Source organism: Amphiprion ocellaris, chromosome 23 (genome assembly GCF_022539595.1).
Source record: "Amphiprion ocellaris isolate individual 3 ecotype Okinawa chromosome 23, ASM2253959v1, whole genome shotgun sequence".
NCBI lineage: Eukaryota > Metazoa > Chordata > Actinopteri > Pomacentridae > Amphiprion > Amphiprion ocellaris.
Window position 1 is genome coordinate 10,568,876 of NC_072788.1, and position 22,629 is coordinate 10,591,504.

General features: G+C 40.2%; 1 protein-coding gene across 43 annotated transcripts in view; it reads right to left on the reverse strand.

The window, feature by feature from the left end:
* Positions 1–22,629, reverse strand: part of LOC111564112 (protein tyrosine phosphatase receptor type D) — a 364,925-nt gene that overhangs the window by 134,033 nt on the left and 208,263 nt on the right. For 42 of the 43 annotated variants that reach the window (XM_055007567.1, XM_055007566.1, XM_055007565.1 and 39 more), the window contains one exon: positions 19,154–19,191. The exons of the other annotated variant lie outside the window; for it this stretch is intronic. The gene's annotated coding sequence lies outside the window, so the exon portion shown is untranslated. The remainder of the gene's footprint in view (positions 1–19,153; positions 19,192–22,629) is intronic. 43 annotated transcript variants of the gene reach the window in all.

Here is a 22,629-nt window from a genome sequence, read left to right on the forward strand (position 1 = left end):
CCATGCTTCCAAATAATTATCAAGCAAATTTTGAGCAAACTTTTAAATTTTGCAGAAAATTATAAAGAAAGAAAATGCAACTTGGGCTTGATTTCATAAACTGCCTTTGTCAGAAGACGGCAATGTAGGTTACATTACACATGGCAGTAATAAACAGAGTAAAAGTAGCTAGTTATAAAATCCAGCTAGGTTTCAAACTTTTTTCCCCCTAAGTGTGTAGTACAGCTGCCCTCACAAAGTGTGTTCTGTTTCAAGCAGTATGCATGCAACTGGGACATACTACTTCATAATCATATTAAAGTTTGACTGCCACAGTCTGTAGTGTGAAATTAGCTCAAGCTTGTTTATACTTGCATGAGACACCATGACATATGTGACCTAACTGTGCAGAGGATTGTGGGTCGGAATGCCTGGAAAAGCATGCAGAATTGGATACTTGAAAATCTGACCGGATGTTGAAGGAATTCCTGGTATTTTTGCTCTTACATGCTGCTAGTACCTACTATTTGCTTTTGCATTAGTATGTACGAGAATGTAGTTAGTCTTTTTATTTTTGGCAGACTCTAGAACATGGAAGTATAGATATTAGAACACACCCCCAGTTGTTTGCTGACAGCTACAAAAGTGTGTGAAAAGTGTGTTTCTTTTTCAAAGAAGAAAAAGAAAGCAAAATTGGTCATCTATGAGAGGAAAATGGATTGTAGTACAAGTAGAATGTCAATATCTTTTTGATATATTAGCTATATTTCATGCAGTCAAGAGACAAAAACAGCTAATCAGTCATGTGAGTTAAATGTTTGCAGTGTGAAAAATTATTTAAAAAGAAAAACAACTGCACCAAGTTTTTAGCTCCTTTTCTAAAAACTGAATAACCACCTCGGCTGTACGTGACAACATTTATTCAAATTTGTGAAGTTTATTAGTATTTTGTCATTTTCATTAACTTTTCCTAATGTGATGCTTCAAAAATGCTTATAATAACATTACATGGAAACAGCTAATGTAAAAATTCTGTATATCAAGTAAAAGTTAGAGGAATTTGTATTTTAGTTGAACAAGTTCTAGACAATTTTAACAATTTCACACACTTATAGTTGAAGCAATAAAAATGCATCATATTTTGAAAGATGTTCATATGTTTTATACCAATTATTTATCTGCACCTACAAACTCTCGCTGTCAAAAAAAATTGTTGTGGAAGTAATAGTGCCTACTTTAAGTAAAGTACCTCAAAAATGTACTCACAGCAAGTACGCTACCTGAGGAAATAGGCTTAATTAATTCTCCCCAGTGACAATAGCTAGTAGATTTCAAACAGGACATGGTGGAGTGAAAAATATACATTGTTCCTTTAAAATGCAGTGCAGTAAAATTGTCAAGAAGCATATAATGACAGTTCAAGTTAGGTACAAGTAGCACTTCTGTGTATTACTAGAGTTATATTTTCCCCCACCAACACCCATGTGGATGAGGAGCAAAACCTGGCATCATATACTCATAATGGTTAGGATAATGTCAGTACAAACTCCATAAAAAAAGCCATCACGCACGATAAGGTCACTGTAAACCCATTACTAAGAGCCACAGGCACACTTAAAATCCCTGTAGGGATATTATATTGATTCTGTTGTCAGTTTAGGCTTAAATGTGCACACACATCTATTCGGAAGGCGTGTCATCTGCCCTTTTTTTTTTTTTTTTTTTTTTTTACATTTTTGTATCAAAGGCACTGCTTCTGTATGTAGGAAAGATGCCTACACAAACAGCATTATACAGTCCTGGGTCAGCCTGTTGAACAGTAACCTCCATAATCCATGTGTAATGATTACACATTTCACACAATGATTCCAAGACGTGATTCATTCACATTCATGCCGCTGAATAGACATGATGTTGGAAACGAATGGGATAATAGAACGCAGTCATGTGCATGATCCTCTGATGTAGGGCTACAGAAAAATAACAGCAATGGCCCGAGGAGACATATGACTATGACCAATTGTGTTTTGAGAAAAGTTGCTTCTGTGGCAGCAACCCAAACCCTCTGATGAACAACTTTGCCCCGCAGACACGAACATCTAGCATCCAACAATAGTACTCTGAGAGACAGAGAGACAGACTACTGCAGTCAGCAGATCTGTTTTCTTACCTGCACTCAGACACGTCATGTGTCTGATTGAGTAACTGTGACTGTGATTTATACCTGCAAATTATCCTCAGCTCCACTTTCTAAGGGCAGAATTTGATATCGTCTGCACATGTAGATTCATAAGCCAAAAGCAAGTGTTGGTTTATGTGACAAAGAACAATAGAGAAACTTGATGAAATTACTGTTATGTGAACTGTTGCCCTCGACTGCTGGCTATGAGAAAGCTTTGTGGGAGTGAGATCGTCGTGTCTCGAGGCGCAACGTACTGTAGATCACAAATGTCTGATTATCAGACTTTCACAACAGCGATTGTTTGCAAAATAGTCTAATTTATCAGGAGCGTAGACTGAAGGTTGGAGCACTCTTTTAGTTGTGAAGAAGATTTGCAGATGTTCAAGCCTCAGTTTGATTTAAGATACTTTTGACTGGCTGATATTTGATTCATGACTGTAATAGTTGTTTTATTTTCAAATCCCTTGACTGTATTCTTGATCTTCAAATGTAATTGGATAACACTAGTTAGTAGATTTATTATATTGTTCTTCATCTAACCTTGGCCTTTCATAATCATGGCACCATTTCTTGCAGTCGTTTGTTAATAAATGGAAGCAAGAGCAGGATTTATCAAGCCTCGCTGGCCTATTGTGGCTCAACTTTGTTGCCCATCAGGATGTGCTAGTCAATAAACCAACTGTCCTTCAATAAGAAGGATCCATGACTGCTGAGCTGAGAAAATGCATTGCCACCTGCTGCATGTTTGCCTATTAATACCCATGACAGTAGGAGGGCCATTTAAAAAAGACTCCCTTGGAACATGTTTTCTTTGTTGTTGGACAGTGACAATACATACTTATTACTTGAGTCAACGATGTTTGATGAACTGCCTCGGGTATGTTTACATCCATATGTGTGCGGGGTCATGCAAAGTGTAGCACTGATTGACATTTACTATGTAAATACAATGCAAATGCTGGTAAGGATGCTAAAGGTTATACCATATCAATATGCATTTGCTTTAGATGAATAATGTAAGCAAATCTTTAGATGTATGTGTTTCACTGTGCACCTGCCTACACAGTAAATCTTTGGGGATGACTTTACAAAACTAATTAGCATTGAATATTCTCATTACTTTCCTTTTTTGCTTTGTTTTTTTTTTTTTTTAAAAACAACATGGTAGTAGGCTGGTAAATTATTTGCATGACACATGCACTGATGAAGTTTGCTAGCATCATAAATATTGAAAATTGTTCTGTTTACAGTCATGCAACATAACAGAAATATTATTTCACTGGGAAGTAGTGATGGGATTGGCAGGAAATTTTGAAGACATATATATATATATATATATATATCAGCACCACTGAATGTATTAGCACAACTTTTTTTAAACTGGTTTAGTTCCAGCAACGATTCGATTAACAGCCATGAAATTTGGTACCAGCACTTATATCTGTCTGAAGGACTTACTGTAACAACTTTGGCGATCCCTTATTTCTTCATATAATTTTAAAATGCTACTTTTCTTTTTTATGACAAAATACAGCAATGACACATTAAACTAAAAACTAAACATTATACCTGCATCAACTTGTAAGCATCTGAGCATATACAAGGTAGCATTTAACCTAGACAGACACTAGCATGGCTGTAGACATTTATTCTTCGTTTAATAATGCAATATGCTTCTTTAACACTGCACAAGCATAGCACTTGACAGCTCCATTGTGCCACGGTGCTAGAGTTGCTGCATCTTTTCTACTTAAATGAAACCTTTTCTCTCAACGGTGTCTTCAATGGTGGCCTTATGGACAATGCAAGCTACCGTGTAAAGCAAACAGATTAGTTTGCTCGGATGTCTTTGTAATAGGGTGCGCTATTTATCTCCGCAGCGATAAAATTACATCTTAAAGTCATATTGCTTTGTTGTGTATCAGCTTTAAACTGTGTGGTTCAGAAACAGACAAGGCAACAGAGGTAAAGAGCACAATGATTGATTTTCTTAGTTGCAAGAAAAGAGCTTTGCCTTTAGTCTGCTTAAAGAGGTTCTAAGTGATGCTTGTCAGATGAATTTGAACTGAGGGCTACTGTAGGCTCAGGCTGGAATTTGTTGCTCAACAGGCTCGGGTCAGTTCCATTGTAACTCAATCCAATAATTGCCGTATCAGTGTAACACTTAAGATTTGCTGACGGCTATTTTAGAAAGATGTCTCATCCAAAAAAAGTATTTCCATCCTGGGTACTTTACACCGTATGCCTGATCATGCAGCTCTTAAAAAATAAAAAAATAATGTATAAGTCTACATACAAAATTGACAAATTTCAGATTTAATGTTTGACAGACAGATATGATGATCCAATATATTTCACTGTCAATCTCCCTATCACCTGAGGTGCAGACCTTTTCACCCTTGACAAGTTGGTGGCACTTTACAAATAACTGTCAGTCAAGTCATTACTCTAGTTTCTGTGACCCAATGACAACAGCATGTATACATCTGCTGAGAAGAGAGACAACTTGTCTGAATATAAAAAAAACAAAAAAACACAAGGATTGTTGTTTTCAGCTCCTCACGCCCCAGAGTTGATGCATTTATGGTCCCTACCTCCCCTCCAACCCTGATCAAGTAAACCAGTCATCGTAAAATTAATTTCCCCATCAAGCGCGACTCACGCTCTTTGGGATAACAATCTATCTTAAGCGGATAAATCTAATCCAATGTGTTGAGACGGATGGAGATTGACTTGTTTATGGCCGCTGCCCAAGCAGTCATGAGGAGGAGGAGAAGGGTGGGGCGGCGGGCTAAGAGCAAAAAATGCCAAGGTGATATTACACACAACTCCAAGGCACGAAAAATGTAAACCAACACCCAACTCCAGCCCTTGGCCGAGACATCTAATACTTCTTTCCTTCTTGGAATCTGTCAGATATGATGGATGGTGAAGCGTAAAGTCGTGCTTTCATGAGCAATTAACATTTAGTCAAAATTGGCAGACTTAATAGTTGCAAAGTTCATTGTGGACAAAGCAAGATTTTATGTTGTGGTTGAAAGGATTGTAAAGTTTGAGAGTTGTCGTAATTGCAGACATGACAGGAAAGAAGTGGTTAATTTTTTTGGTCAGATGCCAGACAGCTGTATACACAGCTTTACACAATCACAGATAAGAGCTATATAATTTACTTACTGACCTACATAACTTTGAGGCTGCACAGTCCTATCACACGTCCCTCTGGGCGAAACACTCATGTCTCCTGAAGCCAGATCATAAAACCAACATTTTTATGTTTTCAGATTATTCCCTTAGAGAGTTACCTGGATTGAAGATGTTTGTCTGGTGACGAAATGTGAAAACTATGTGCTATTAATCATTAATTAATTAAAGGAAAAAAGGATTTACTGACTATACATTAAAGAACATTTCAATTTTGAAATATTTCTGTGTAATTATTCATAATCCTGCTTAAACAAGCGACAATCAATTTTAAAATGTGGAGAAAGCATTCTTAGTTGTTCTTTACTGAAAGCTAAACAAATATCAGTTTATCTGCAGTAGTCTGTTCAGATTTGATTGACACTGTGGGCAACATGAGCAGACAACTCCACAACAGCCATCACATTTTGATTCAAGTGTTGCTAAACTTTGATTGCACAGACATATGGGACACTGACATTTTTGTAACTCTCGCCCACTTCAAGCCAGTGAGAAAAGCGCAGACTGAAAACATGGAAATCTTTCATGTGCAAATCTGTTACAACTTTGGCATAAAATGTGGTGTAGGACATACAAAGCCCCACCACTCACACTGAAATGCTAATTTCAAAAATTGTTTTTCAATATCTTTTTTAGTACTGCAACTTTGCAGTGTTGGATAAAGCCAAGTGAACCTGGACACAGTCTTCTTGCTGCTGCTGCTGCCAACTGTTTTGCGTTAGACATTAACTGTATTTGGTGCAGCTGACTGTGGCGTGGTGTCACAATAGCTGCAGTGCTGAGAGCATATAGTCGTATATTCGGCGTATGTTTAGTCTGCTGTGAGATTGCCTCAGATCAGAGCAGCAGACTACAGGCCTGTGTTTCATGTCTGATCAGCTTTGATTAGCTTTCAAGAGAACATCACATCAATGTGGCAAACAAAAGCAACACCAGTGAGACCGCAGAAGCAGACATGACTACTGATTGTGTTACAGGGAGACAACATCTATTCCTTGTGTGTATTAGGTTCATAATCCATATTTCAGCGTGCAACTATGCATAGTAAATTCCCCACCACTGAGAGGGTCACCGACATATTGACAGTGAGAACACAATATAGGGTGCACTCTTTAGGAGGGCAACCTGAACTCTTATATGACCTGAACGGTGCTGCCTGTCACAGCTCACGCCGTGATGAGAGCCATGCGCTTACTCATCTTTTCTGGAACCGCTGAGTCATGAGTAGTCAATATCACCTTATTATGATGTCAAGCGGAATCAGATTTTGCGATGAGGCTCACGGATGGGACCTCGGTTTGATTTAGTTTAGTGTTGGCATGGGGTGCAATGAGCTGAGAAGCAATTAGGTCCATTAAGAGATCAACTAGGATGGTGCGAGCAGCCATGGTGTGCAGCAGCCTGCACACAGAGAGACGGAGAGAGAGATAAAGGTAGCGAGGGAAAGAGGTTTAGACAGATTGAGCCGACTCCTGCCTGACAGTCACTCCGTGGAGCTCAGCACAGGACATCTGTGCAGTGAAAACAGCACAAGTTTCTGTCTGAATGTATGTGTGCAAGTGAGATCATGCACATGGAAATTTGTGTCTTTGTACTTGGTACACAAAGAACCTCACAAGTTGGCATCAATACTGTGTTCATGCACTTCAGATAGAGGAGGAGGAAAGTGGAAGTGAACAAGTGGATAAAAGGGACTTTTTTTCCAGGTGGACCCCATGAGCACTTGACTCCTAATCAATCCGTGTGAAGTCATATTTGCAGCTGAGAATGCTGCTCTGTATTAAAGAGGGCATCCTTCATAAGTGGTAAACAGCTGTCGCCATGGCGACTGATGGATGCACTAGTTGCTCTGTAACCATGTGACTTATTGAAAATGCATAAACAAGCTAGTTGTAGCCTAAACAACCATAATTTTGATAATCAGCTAATAATTGAGTCTTTTATTAAACATCAAATTTAAACTAAAATGATACTTTCTTGATTATCTTTTTGTATATTATTTTGAACTGTATATATTTTGAATTTGGACTGTTAAACAAGCCCATGCCTTAGACTGTGACTGATCAGTTTCCTATTTTTGCTATTTTAAAAGAAAAAATATAATTATATTCTTAGTTGCAGTCCTAATAGCATCTAATTAATTTCAGAGCAAAGTGACGTCTGTCAGCTTCTTTACATGTTCTGTTATGGTGGAGAATCATTTTTGCATGCTTTGTCATTCTATTTTTATTCTACTCCCAGAGAATCAGTTTGCGATGGCCTGTGATATTTCAAACTCTCCACATGAATGGACAGAGCAGATAGGGTGAAATAAACCACGATGAATATTGTTAAAAGTGCTGATAATGTGACACCTTTAGATACCTTTTGTTCTTAATATCTTCTCCCTCTTTCTCCTCCTTTCTGTAATTTTTCTTCTCGCCTGAACTCAGATAGGTGTGTCAGAAGAAAAAAATGTGCTCTCTTGCTTCCTCTGTCTGTTTCCCCATCTCCCTCCACTCCCCTTTCATTGTCCTTTCATTTATTTAAATCTTTCCAGGTCTAAAAGCCTTTTACCTTCTCCTGCCATCATCTTATCCCTCTGTACATCCACTCCTTCTGCTCTCTACCTCACTTTCCCCAAACCAATAGTGACACATCCCTCATTTCTGTCGGTCACACTCTCGCCATCCCTCTCCCCACCTCCACCTTTTCTTTTCACTCTCTTTTCTCCTTTAGTACATGTGGGCACCAGGCATTTATGAGAAGCCTCTCACCATAGTCGATTGATCATGGCCATTGTTTGCACTGGGTCCTCCATTTTACAGTTCAGTGTTCATGAAAAGGGGCATTTGCCACTCCTATCTGTCACCCCCTCCACCCACCCAGCCCCCAAAATATACTCCCCCCGTCTCTCCCTTTTTCTTTCTCTGGTCAGTGGTCCCCCTGCTGACATTTTCACAAGCACACTTTCATCAATTTCACACCTCCGATGCCCTTCTATGCCAGTGTGGAAGGTAGTAGGAGGAGGAGGTGAATTGATGGGTGAAAGCTGACAAAGCTAGCTCCAATTCGAAGTCAGGGAGTGGCAGAGTTATTTGAGTGTAGGACAGATAGGACGCGCGGGGCCATCAATATGTGTGTTATCACAGTGCGTGAAATAAAACAGCTGCATGACGTCAAACAAGTGGGTCCGATTCAAATATCCCCACTTGTGTCTTTGAAAAATCACTCTTTCATGATCACATTGCAACTATGTGCATCTCTGCTTACCATTTGCTGCCCCCTGTAGTTAGCATCCTTCTCATTTATTCCTCCAAAAGATGAGTCATGCAACTTAGGCTATAAATTCAATAATGCAATAAAAGACGTGATGGAAAAGAGAAAAAAAAAAGCCATCCAGAAGGTAAACATCGTCTGTGCTCCCTTCCTCCCCTTTAGTCTTGGGAAAATTAGGCCATTCTATCATCAGCCAACTGGTGCATTTATGAGCTGCTAAAGTAATTGGCAGCAGTGGCGAGATCTCAGCTGAGGCGAAGGTAGCACATTCACCTGAACAGAGCCTTAAGCTAAATGCTTCAATGAAATAACAGTGAGGAGACAGAGAAGGAGGAGGCGAGTGGAGCAAAGAAAAAAAAAAGAGTAGCAAGGTGCCTCATTCACTGGCTCAGGGGTTTATGGGATTGCTCCCAGCTGTCACTCTGTGTAGTGAATCCGCAGCACCGTAATATCTTAATTGTTTCAAATTAAATGCTCGTAAAATGGCAAAGGAAATGAGTTTTTCTCTCTGGCTAATCCAAAGCAGCCCCTTGACTTACATCTGGGCCCGCTTTAAGTGAGAGGGGGTTTAAAAGGTGGAATGGCTCCCACATGAGATGGGAATGGATAGGCTGGTGGTGGAATTAGTTTTTATATGCTGCAAACGCATCACTGTGCAAATGTGAATATCTGGGAACATCTCTAAATCTTTTTTTTTTCCTTTCTCTATTTTCTTTGTCTCCCTATCATTTTCCCCGCTCCACGTCTTCATCTCTGCCTTTCATTCTTCCATTTTACACGTGTGCGCTCGAGTTTATGTGTGTACTTATGTATGTTTATGTGGAGAACGTGTGCGCATGGAGGCTTATCATAATAAACAGTCTAAATATCCTATGGGGATTCACACATTTAGTTTCCCCCCATCTCCCTGCGGCACTTCTGAGACTCAGCTCATTCCACAGCACACATTCAGATCACTCAACCAGCTAAAGCGTCCTGAATGACATCAGCCTCACTGTCAAACACACACACACACACACACACATATACACTCCCGTATGCATGCATGCATGCACATACATAATGCACACACGCATGTTCGCATACATGCAAACAAAGACACGTATAAAGCCCTTCCCACCTCAATCACACAGAATACCTTGTAAATATACTGCGATGCACGCATACTATAAATGCAGTTCACACACTAAACTTGCGCCTTCTGTGCCAGCGCAGTATGACATCCCTTTCATGGCTATTCTGAACACAATTCCCAGCCTGAATGGATATTAGAATTTCACATTAGCCCCTGTTAACTTGACATCTCCCCTTCCATTCTTGTACAAATACCAGCTCAAAATGAAGCCCCTAACAGGCAAATCCAGCAGACAATTATGTGTCATTACATCTGGAAAGTGGTTTTGCGATGGGGGCTGTAGGTGGAAGCGGCGGTGGGGGCAGTGAAGTAGATTATTGTAAAATGAAACACCAACAGAGAAGGCCTGACATCGCTTCACTGAAGAAAAAAAAGAGAAGCACAAAAAAAAGCACATTGCACTTCAAAACAGTCCAACCTCAAACCTCACTTTAGCAACAGATAGGCTTCAAATTGAAACTGGTAATGTAATCAGTTTGGGAGGGAAAATTTACATTTTATGTTTAAAAAACTGTGTGCAAAAATGATCATATCGACCAAATGAACTATTAAATGAAATAATTTCTAATGCTAAGGCCAAAGTAATGTGCCATATATCTGGATTAAAAATGTTTAGGTTTTTCCAATCATTTGTACCTATTTAAAAAAAAATAGATTAAATAAAAAATAGAGAGAATTGGCACCAAAGTTGGCAGTACCACCAAGTTCTGAGCTGCAGTTAGAGGCTCTCATACATCTGCTTAGCCACAACTACAGTTTACTAGGAATTGGTAGAGATAGAAATGCAGCTTATAAGAGAGCAATATAGCATTTATGTCCTTCAAAAGACTAAACATCTGACTCTAAATCTTTGCTAGATGTCTAAATAGGTAATTATTTGCTAACACTTTAATGATTAGAGTTTTTAAGGTGTTAATATGTCTAATATTGGGTTTTATGCCAGTTGTGCTACCTCATACTGGCCAATAAATCAGCTAATGTAGCTTTAAGTGAAGCAAAGGAATGGATTTAAGTTTTTTGAGCTTTTAGCAAAGTCAGCTGAGTAAATGAAATGAAGTAGTGGCATACAGTTCTGCTCTTTGATTGATTGGGGATTTGAGAAATGATGACGAAACGTGTTTTAAGTTGGTAAGAAAGACAAAATACACTAAAACCCAGCAGTGTTGATGACATAATGTTTGTGGATACTGTAAGGACAAATGTGTAAATCCCCACCTGATTTGATTGTAATCAGCTGATTGAATGGCCGTTATCAGCTCCCACAGTCCTTCACTGAATCCAGCTTTAGTTCTATTTGTTTTGTATTCTTCCCTCTACATTAAGGTCCATCTTCCACTTCTTGCCATCTGTTTTGCTCGCCTGCTGTGCGCTGCATTGTTTTTAATGTACTGCTGAGTATTCTCACTCCTTGCCTCTGATGCCTCACATCCCATCTCTCCCCTCTAATCTCTACTTCTGGTCTTTTCATTTCCATCTCTCTCTCTCTGCTCTGCTCTCCCTCCCCAGCCTCTCATTCTGTTGTTAAGATGTCCTTTTCCTCTCCCCTCCCATGTCTCTCTCATCACCTCGACTCCTCCAATCTGTTTTTCTTTTCTTTTCCCACCTGCACAACTTCTCCTCCTCTTCTCTGCTCCCTTGTGTGCTGTTGGATACATTCCCATCCTTTCTTTCAGATTTTCTGTTTTTCTCCATGTCTCTCCCTTTTCCGTTGTTATTACCTTTCCTGTCCTGTCTGTAATTATCTTGTTACCATTGCTCCTGAAGCGAATTCTCTTGACCCTGTTATTTTTCTTATCCTTACATCTTCCGCTTCATCATCCCCTTACTGCCGCATCTAACTTTCCTTTATTTTTTGTTTCAGTTTTGTCTCTTCTACTTTAACTTTTTCTCCATTGGCCCTTCCTGTGCCTTATACCAGAATATGCCCTTTTCCTGCCAGTCTCACACTATGCCTCACTCTCTCCTCTTGTGCTCTCTCTCTGCCATGTTTGTGGCCTTTCGCTCTGTGCACATCTAATGGCTGGGGTGTAATCCACTGGCTAATCTGCTGACAGCCTGTGTGACAAGGCATTAGCTTTGTGTCAGTGCCTACCATGCTGCTTCTCAGCGTGTGTGTCAGAGAGAGTCAAAAAGGAAAAAAAAAAAATTGAGAGAAGAGCAAGAGAGAGTCTATGAATGCTAGTGCGACTCGATGCATACGAAATATGTTTGTAAAACTTTGCCTATATGCTAGCATGAGCAATAGGCTGGAAGTAATTGCCTATGTGTGTTTGTTGCTTGATGTCAGTTGGATGGCCAAGCGTAAAATTGATACTGTAGCTGCTCAGTTTTGCATGACCTTTCACCTTTCCATTTTTTTCCACTATTTATGTCCACTGCTGCTCTTTTTGTTGTTGTTTTTTTCCTCCCCTCCATGGGTGATAGCAGTTTTAATAAGATGCCAGGTCAGAGTGCTAGTGGATGCAGCAAGAGGCAGACCTGGCAAGACAGGCCAAAATAGCCTTGTCAGAGTGCCTCGCTGCTCTGTCAGGCATCCAGCCATGTCAAATAGGGCTCAGTTTGTAACCAAATATTGGATTTTCTATTATTTCCACTATAATAGCTTGGACGTAATTGTATTTCTTTCAGCAGAAGCTTTTTCATTACATTTGGCTCCAAAGCCTGCTGCTCATTCTGCTGCAGCTAACGATTCTTTTCATTATTGATTAATCTGCAGATTTTTTTTATTATTGGATCAATTCTTTTGTCTATATATTGCCTGATAATAACAAACAAATGAGCCTAAGGCGACGTCTAACAAATACGAGTCGCAGTCATTCTAAAAATGTAGAATTCATTAAAAGAAAGTTGTCACATTTAAAAAGATGGAAAATTATCTTAAGCAGCTGATTAATTACTAAAATGATTGTTGTTTGACTAATCCTCCCAGCCCGAGTTGCTGTCTTTGAATAAATTTGTGCTTTTGTATTTAGACGAGTGTGCAATTCTGTCTTTGCATCTCCTGCAAAAATCTGAATCCCCAGCCCCCACTAAACCCACAGCACTCACCTCGCACTTGCCCACATTTTCTCTCTTTTTAGCTTCCGTCCCTTTCTTTAGTGGTCCCCTCCCCTGTCTCCACCTGAGTGATCCTGTTATCACAGCTGACCCCTTGCAAGATCTGTCGACAGCCAAAGAGATTACACCAAAGGCCACGGAACACACTGGGCTCCCCGTTTGAAGAGGGAGGGAGAGATTGCTTGATCCCCCGATGCTGATAAACTGGCCAAGGCTTCAGGGATTCAAGTCGGTCCTGTTGGGAATGGGTGGGAGTGGTGGTGAGGGTTTTTTTTTATTTTTTTGGCTATAGTCGACTTTAAGTCTACTTCTAATCACTGGGCTTTTCAGAGGGGATAAAGGGAAAGGAGAATGGGAGCTTGGTTTGGACTGGAATTAGGCCCTGATGGAGCCGAGGATAAGGTTGGTGGGCTTTGATTTGATAACACAGTTTGCTTGAAAGATCAAATCTACACTGCACATGAAATATGCTATATAGCTGGGATGAAATACAAAGATAAAAAAATATATATATATTTAATAATAATAAAAATGTAATACTCTAAAGTTCCCTACGGGGAATTTTTCATTCACACACCTCACTGGCTCAGCTCTAGAGCAGCTTGTAGGTTCATTGCTTTGCTCACATCTTCTCTGAATCCGTGTCAATAACAGGATTGCATCATGCATAGTGCAACCCCGCTTTTCATAGCTACTCAGACTCAGATTCTGCTGGTTGTATTAGTTTTATTGGTTGCTACCAATGCCTTCTGTACTGAACATTTTCTAGCTAATGAATCATAATCCCTAGGGAACTGTGATTCATTCATTCATGCTAATTTCTGGGTATTCCTCGATCCATCCCTTTCGAACTCCCATTTTTTGACTGTTGCCACATGGGGGATACTTCTGCCATTCAAGTGAGAACACAGCACAATTATTATTGATTCATGCACCATAAAAGCAGAGCAGAGTGAGATAGACTCTTATGAAACGTGGCTTGCCAAAATACTGTCAGAGACGGAGGTTTGATGGCTCACTCGTCCGTGGCCTCCGCATCATGTTGTCTTCACCAGCTGTTGTTTGACAGAAAGGGATTCTTCCCGCTGTGTGCAAAGACACAGCTATCAACTTAAGAGACTTGACAGCAACACTCTATGGGGCCGTTTTTCTACTGTATTATGATAGGTATTACTGGTGGAGTGTCTGCAAATGGCATAAGATAAAACAACAGCAACAAATTACAAAGAAGTTGGAAGTGTGGAACCCTGGAGATCTCTTTCTCTATAAAATAGCATAGTATTTCTTTTGGGTTTCAGATTGATACTGTAAAAAGTTGTGCTGCAATATGTATGTTTGAAAGTATACTATAAAACTTTTTTTTTTTTTCCCTCAGCCTTTTATAGTGGTTTTGTGTCATCACATTGCAGTGGAACCAAGAGAAGTACACCAACCAATACAGTCATGGGAAGCAGTGAAAGAAACTGACTTTTATTGATCTGTCCTAATTATAGGAGTCAATAAAATTTATGGCTTTCAGGCTTGCCAGAAGCCACTTATATGGCATACTGAGTTAAGCAATCACTTCTAATGGCAAGTGATCAAATGATATAGTGTTCTGCTAAACAAAAACAGTAGAGAACAAACATGGAGGGTGGGTATAAAATCCCTTCTGGAGCCACACTGCCACACAAGGCTGTCACAACTGAGCAGTTGTTGTCTTTATACAACAATTGATAGCAAATTATGAAATAAACCACAACTTGACAGTCATGCTTTTAAGATCATCTTACCAATTTCCCATTGTGTGCATATGTCTTTTAATATTTAGTCCGCTTTAGCGTGCCAGCATTCTCTTGCGACTGTATTCTCCATCATCATCTCTACAAATCAGCGTAGTTGAGACTCAGGGCAATTTGATGAATGCAGTCTAATCCACCGTATGTGTATGTAGGCAGTAAAATTCAATGTACAATACAATGTGTGCTGCCAGGCTTGTTGCTTGTTGTTGCCGATTGTGAGAGCAGGGCCAAGCTCCCAACACTTAGTAGATCATCGTAATTAAAACATAAATTGGAGGTATTGAGCTGCGTGCAGACGCCAGCGCAGGTTCCAGGGAAGCATTGATTCATGCATGCACTTGGAAACAATTCCTCTGATGTGCGCCGAGTAAAATATAGAAGCATTGTAAATAAAATCAATAGCGAACAAGCTGGCTAGACTTTTCAAATAGTAAGGAGGGAATTACGATCACGCAAATAAGATGTGAGCGAACATGGGCACATGGGAGAGATGCATGAATGAGAGACAGTATATTAATAGCCTGTGGAGAAAATCTCTTGAGAATAAAGAATTACTGAATGATTATTGGTTTAATTTGATTGCAGGTATTTCAAAGTATCTGGGGGGAGAGAGCACTGGCTTTTTTACACAAAGGTATATCAGGTCAGTTTTCTCTCAGTGCAGTTAGACAGTTGCACAAAAAAAAGAGAAAACACACACTGCACCGTTCAAGGTTAAAAAGTTATCCAACCCACCCCCACACTATCTCAGATCTAAGTGCTCTCTGCTGTGTTTCAGTGTCGAGAATCAATAACACCTGCTGACAACTATCTCAAAAGCGGAAAACATGAACCATAATTTTTCATTTGTTCACAAATTTGCAGAGAATCAATGAAAAATGGCAGGTGTTTTTAGTGGCCACAGTAACCCTATATATGTTGTTTGCCATTTTCACTAAACAGTGAATTTAAAATGTACTTGCAACTGCTTCTGCCACCAGAAACATGCTGTTTTTTCTTTGTTGTTGTTGCAGTAGTGAGCAGAGCTTGGCAGCGAGGAGCTTTATCTCAGTCAGCCATATTTGTTAGTTTGAAAGCAGTCCTAATTTACCCCGAATACACAGAAAATTAGTCCTACTTAAGATAGTCAACAACAAGAAAGCTTTGTGCAACCAGTGGACTTTGATGTGTATCTGAAGTCTGAATAAGCCATAGTCAAAGCCTGCCTCCTGATGATGGGTAGTGGAAAGTATAAAGGTCCACAGTGATATCAACACAACCTTGATGCAATCTATATTAATTGGTTTTTATGAGCAATAATATGCTGATAAATATACACAAGATATGCAGGTGCTGCTAACTTTGATATGATAATATATTTTACATGTGCTGATGTGCAAAACGTGCTGTGTGAAACTATGTTCTTATACTAGGTTTGCATGAATTTCTGTTTCAGTACTTAGGGTGTGCTAAGTAGATTATATGAGGAATAATCAAGTTAAACAGAGCTGTAAAAATCTGTATATTTTCTGATTTTATAAGTTCAAGGTTCACTTGCAAACAGACTCGATCTTCTCTTTCTCTCTCTGTTTTTTTGTAAAGTTAATATAGCGTGATGAAAGAACAGAAGGGCAAAGATTCCTATCTGCATAGGTGCCATGTGCTATGGCTGAAGGAATATTTCCTAAAATGGCTCTGGGCACGCACCTGAACCCTGCGCTCCACATTTCTGAATTCATATCTTGAAATGAGCTGCAGATTTAAAGCCACAATGTTGCACTAACTACACAAACTATAGTTAAGTGTGGACTGAATTTTGAACCAGAAAATGTGATATAAATAAGAAGGATATTCTAGACAAGGGCTTTAGTTCATACCTGTGTATTCCCCAGGTTTAAGAAGGCTTCTAATCATAGTGTCCTTCACTACTGCGAGCCTCGTATAGAGAAAGGGGGCTCAGAAATGAAAGGGGAAAAAAAGTGAAAGAGGGAGGACAGTGAACAGAGCAGTTACAGATGAGTGCAGGCATGAAGACAGCTATGGCAGGGGAAAGAGGCTACAGAGAAAGAGTGGGTTGGATGTATAGGGAAAATTGGATAGGGAAACAACAGAGGGAGGGGAGAGGCAGGCAAGAGGAGATAGCAAAAGGGTAGAGTGGCAGGAGAATGAGAGAGGGTAGGAAAGAGGGAAATGAAGGAGGAGGGGGGGATGAAGGAGGGAGGGAAAATTGGAGAAAAGCAAAGGGAAGGTGGCGGAGGAAGAGCTTTTCTTCCCAGCCGTATACTGTATCCTCAAAGCAGCTTTCATCCGCCCTCACATCGCCAGCCTAGGCTGAGAAACCCGTCTGCAAACTCCACACATAGACACACGCTGATCATGCCAACAACCAGCCTTTGACAGTAATCATCCAGTCTACCTTTTGGCATCACACAAAATCTTTTTCCTTTTTTTCCTGCATTTTGTTGCTACAGGCTTAAAAGGGGAAAATAGAAAGTCCCAAAAGGTTTCCTCTAATTACAGCCAAAGTGAGCTTCATGAGCCAACTGTATGTTGAAGCCTCTCTAGCTCACAATGCATCACATAAATTGAGTGATTTGTCTTTTTTTATTTGTGTTCTGCAGGAAATCAAAGGGGCACTCACACAAGTTCGTTCCGACAGAGAAGGTAAGACAAACACGATCATATTTACATCTGGATACAATATATCGTCTGTGTTGCCATTATAGTATTATAGAAGGTAAAACAAACTTTTAGTAGAAACATTAAGTATGCACATGCACAGCAATGCCTGACTAAAGACACACAATTACAGAGACACAATGTGAATAAATGCTAGGAGCAGAGAGGAGACAAAGGAATTAAAGCGAGGCTGACTAACAGAGTATGACATGTCCAAGGCCTATCACTAATTATGCCCCCACTGCTACAAACTGCTCCCTTACTATGATCCACTGAAACAGGAGACAGCTGAAAAGGCTGCTGCTGCAATTACTGCTGAAACCGCCACATAAATGATGTGTATGTTCGTCATAAGAAGGTGCCAGGATATAGTATGGTTTTATCTTTTTATTAATAAAGACATGTCACAAAAGGGTTTAACTCTAATTCTTTACTTCAAGATCTAAAAAAAAACCAAACCCCTACTTAAACAAGCTTATATGATTACGATGAATGAACAGAAATCCGTTGCTTCATTTTGCAAAAACGCAAGGAACAGGAGTAAAGTGGAAATGCTCACATCTTACTGTTTGTCTGAAGGAATTTGTATGTTAGTCAGTTAAAGGAAACAGCTTTAAGCTTGTAGTGAGCCAGAAGTAGTTCTTTTAAAACTCCACTGTCAAATGGATGCTCTCAGACCTACAGTGCATTTCCATGTTTGGACTGGAGACTGCAATTCATTTTTTTCTGGATGCAGCGTTCGCTTGCAGGTGATTCATAGTCATGTTGTGTTTGACTGGGACGTTCACCAGTGACTATTAACAGCATTAAATGTCTAATTATAGTTTTCATTTGGCCAAACTGGACTGATCTGTGGAATCTATGTCTATGTTCCAACCCTACTGTGTGATTTAAGCTTGGAAGATTGGGGAATTGCCATTTTTCACATCTGCTTCACGAGGTATAATTATGCAGATCTGATGCGGTTTTACTCGTGTACATATATTGTAGATCTCCTATACAGGAAAATAAATCCGGGTCCATGCCCACATGACATGAGGGTTCTTCCTTGATTGCACAGATTGGATAAGATTAAGCATTTGACTAACAAATGCAAGAAAACTATGCAATGTGGAGCCATGTCTCTTTTGCAGAAAGGACTAACAGTTTCTGTGTTTCAAAGATGAAAAAATGCTTTCTTGTAATCAAATCCTCAAATGCTTGTCCTGATCAAGCTGCAGAATCACCCTCTAAGTCTTCTACAATGGGTTTGCATTCACTAACTCTTACCTAAAACACTCATATATTTCCCACGAATTGACCAAAACTAACCCTAGAATCTCATTTGGGTGAAATACAGCAAATGAGTAGCATCTCAATTGGGAAATATAGGGCACTCTTCTCTAATGCAGCACCATTTTGTGGTTAAGGCTAATAAGGCAAGAGCATCTTTACTGTGTAGTCTTGCCTACATGTCAAGCCATGCATACAATGCAAACTCAAGCAGATCTAGTTCGTTTTGCAAACACACAATAAACACCCTCATAGATTTATGTTGTTATTGAATGACCCACATGCCCACTTTGATTTCTGGCAATCCTCTTCCTCTCACAATGCACTATTGCATGGGTAACAGAGATGATGGGCGAGGCATGCCATTTATCTCTGCCAGATGTGGTTGAACACAAGTTCTTATTGGCTGGCCAGGATTCGTGATTGCTAAAGCGGCACCCCAGTCTCTGAGTCCGTGCTAATTAAACGATGGGGAGGAAAGAGCAAGAGGCCTTCACTCTCAAACCTCCAAGTTTCCATTCTGCTGCAACAAGCATTACCGCAGCTCTGCAGAAATGGAAACCATGCTTAAAATGCCATGACCCATCTTTGTTGTACACTATACAATCAGATTTGATTTGAAAAGCTTACCTTTCAGCACTCAAGCAACCTTTCCAACAGTTCAAGAGCTGCAAACCAACAACAACAAGATAAATATGTTAGTTTACAGTCTATTCATGCAGCCATTAAAGCTGCTATAATAAAAACTTAATGTCTTTTATGGGAGAGGGCTCAGGACGAGTTAGTGAAGACAGTAGGTTTTGTTGTTGGGAAATAATTTCAATCACAGCTACAGCAATGCAATGATCTGCTACATGAGCTGAGTGCTAATTCAGTGCTGCCATTGCTTTTTTTATAGTGTAAAGGGCAAACATTTATTACTCACTGATTACATTTGGCAAGCATATGTGTCTGACACTTAAGCCCTTGTAATTTTCCAACCCGTTACAAAAACCCCTTCTTCACCACTGATATTCCATCACTGCTTGAATGTGGTGTGTTTTCCATGGATTTCATTGGGGCACACACAAAAAAGAGTTGCAAGAACAAAGGGGAAATGGGAGTTGGGGGGGCACAGAGCAGCTTTTTACTTTAGTCCTAATTAAAATGTGGGAGGCGCTCAAAAGGTCAAAGATTGACCAATAAAGAAGACGAAGAAAAAAAGAGGGGCAAGTCACTGCTGATTTTGCGCATAAGGCGCTCAAGGTCTTGTAGATTATTACCAAGCTCACTTTCAAAAGGGGAATCATGAGAGATGGGAGAGAGAATTAGTCGTGTGACTGATAAACAGCATATCTTCATGCTCTGTTCCCACCCCCCTCCCTCGTTTTTTTTTTTTTTTTTCCAGCTGGGAGATAAAATTCAGGCTTGGCAATGGTTGCCAGCACAATTGATTCTGGCAGAGGAATATGACTGCAGAGTATGAGGGCTAAGTATCTGAATAGCTGCTGTCAAAATCCTGAAGAGGAATTTATTCCTAGTTTATATGCAAGCTATATCATGGAGTTACTGAGACTAAACGGTTACAGTTTGATGTACAGTATGCTACCATTTCTCTGGTGTGTAATCATGGAGCTGTGCTTTGCATGGGCTTATGGGTTGTGTGCCTGGATTCACTGAATGCAATGAAGGAATACATTCATTTGCTCGGATATGACAAATCCTTTGCATTTTGAAATACAAAATCATCTTCAAACCATTGTTATAATTAGCATGAACTTAATATTGCTGCACATGTGTGCTTGTTATGTGTTTTTAAAAAAAAAAAGACATTTTGAAAATCTGATATACATGAGCTTAAAAAAAATCAATTTCGAATTAATCTCCTCTCGGCATCAGTCATATCTTGCATTAGAGAAAACTGATGCAAGTATAATTTGGGGAGCAGCAAATGAGAGAGCGAAACACAACGGAGAGTTAGGGAAGAGAAAATCAGTAGCCTCATTGTGTCTGATCCATCCCTCCGCTAAAAAGGTTTCTTGACCCGTGGGGAATACAGAAAATGATTAATAGGTACACTCCAGCAATCAGCGGGCAGTAAGAGAGCCACCTGTCAGAGGTTCTGCCGACTTTTGTAGATTTATGGTTAATAATTGACCGTGAATGTAGTCACCCCAGTGCTATCAGAACCTCACAGAGACAATTGGCTGAAGATACAAACAGAAGGGAGTCAATCTGTTTGTTTTATACAGAATATAGTGGAAATGCATAAAATAAATTGCCTGAAAATTCTCGAGACTGTGAGAAAGTCAGAATAGCAGTGGATAAAAAGAGTTCCTTCCCTAAAAACTGACACAATGTGCCCAAGCCTGTTTCAGTTGTAAGAAATACAATAAGGTGGCACTCATTACTGCTAGTCACTCCACACTACACTGTAAAATAGTCTATTTGACAGTACTAATTAGGTAGTTAGTACTAAAATAATTTCCTCTTCAGCGTACACTTAAACACTCCACAGAGAACTCCACAGAGATGCTTAACAAGGGCTGTATTTATTCAACTGCCGTCTGACAACACCTTGACAGATTCTACATTAGGTCTTAAATATAGCTAAATAATGAAACTAGCATGTGTAGCAACTGGGGGAATAGACGTGATGACCTTCTTAAAACACCATCTGTTGCACAGCACAACCGCAGCAAGGCAAGATTAGCCAGCCAGGCTGAAAGCGTCACATTACATGACACCCACAGTGTTCGACTGCACTGTAAATGGCAAAACATAGCGTTTCCACATCACTTAATTTGAAATACCATTGTGTCCTCACAATAATTTCCTTCTGAAGCCAGGGGAAACATGTCTTAGCTATTGTAATGAGTGGATTTTTTTTAGATTTGATGACTACAAAGGGTGTTGTAAATCACAGTGAAGAGGGGCATTGTGGTTTGACATTTCCATTTGTATCTTTGGCAGGCAATTAAATGAGGAAAGTAAGTGATACTATCCTGCTGTATGTAAACATAGTCTGAGAATATCCAACCTGATGAACAGCGATGATGTGCAACCTACCTAAATAACCCTACCGACAACAGGCCTGCACACTCCATTTATTCCAGCACTAATGTCACCTCCCCCATCATGCTACCTTCATGTTATACTTCCATTTTTTCCCCCACAATTCGAGACTTTCTTTTTCTTTTTTTCTGTACACCTTCGTGCCAGGGTCACTGTCCTCCCAGTTCCATTCTCCCTCCACCTACCCTTCCCTCCCTGATCTGTCTCTTTTTTTTCCCCCTCACTATTCGAAATTCGCTGTCCATTGCCCTCCTGACAGCCACCCATCAACCTGGGTGCAATTTAAAAAGCCCTTCAACAGCTGCCATTCCACAGGGCTGGCTATCAGTCCAGCTGCCAAAGCCCAGACAGGGACTCTGCTTCAGCAAGCAACTTTGAACGTCAGGTTGGTTCCCCCAATTCCAAATGGACTGAAGGTGAAAGACTCTATTTCTCAAAGATTGGTTCAGCTGGAGCCGGGGCTGAACGAGGTGGAGTTTGGAGGCAGCACTTCTTTCCTGACATGTTACAGGCCAACATCTGGAGACAAATAGTCATGTAGGTTGATGAATACAATTTAATAATCTCAGCGTGAAGCAATGTGTTGAATTATATTTGCAAACATTATGATGCTGAGGGGAAAAACTGAAAAAGCTCACTAAAGGGGGAGGATATTTGTGGTTCTGCAGAGATTTATTGCTTCCCTCAGCCTCTGTGTTTCAGCTGAAGCAGTGCTGTGTGTGTGTGCGTGCGTGCGTGCGTGCGTGCGTGCCTGCCTGCCTGCCTGCCTGCCTGCCTGCCTGCCTGCCTGCCTGCCTGCCTGCCTGCAAACACTGCATACATTGCTTGTCTAAATGTGCATGTTGCCTGAAACAATCAAGTGAAAACATCTCAGGCTGGGCAGCCTGCTGTTGTGCACTTCTCTCCACCATATGTCTTTGTCAAAAATATTTGCTGTGCGCTGAATGAGGGATGAAATCAATCCAAGTGCTATTTTTCCAGTTGCTCCTTCTTGAAGGCGGCAAAATTGTACTGATACTTGCCAGATCAGCCCACATTGTCAAATGTAACAA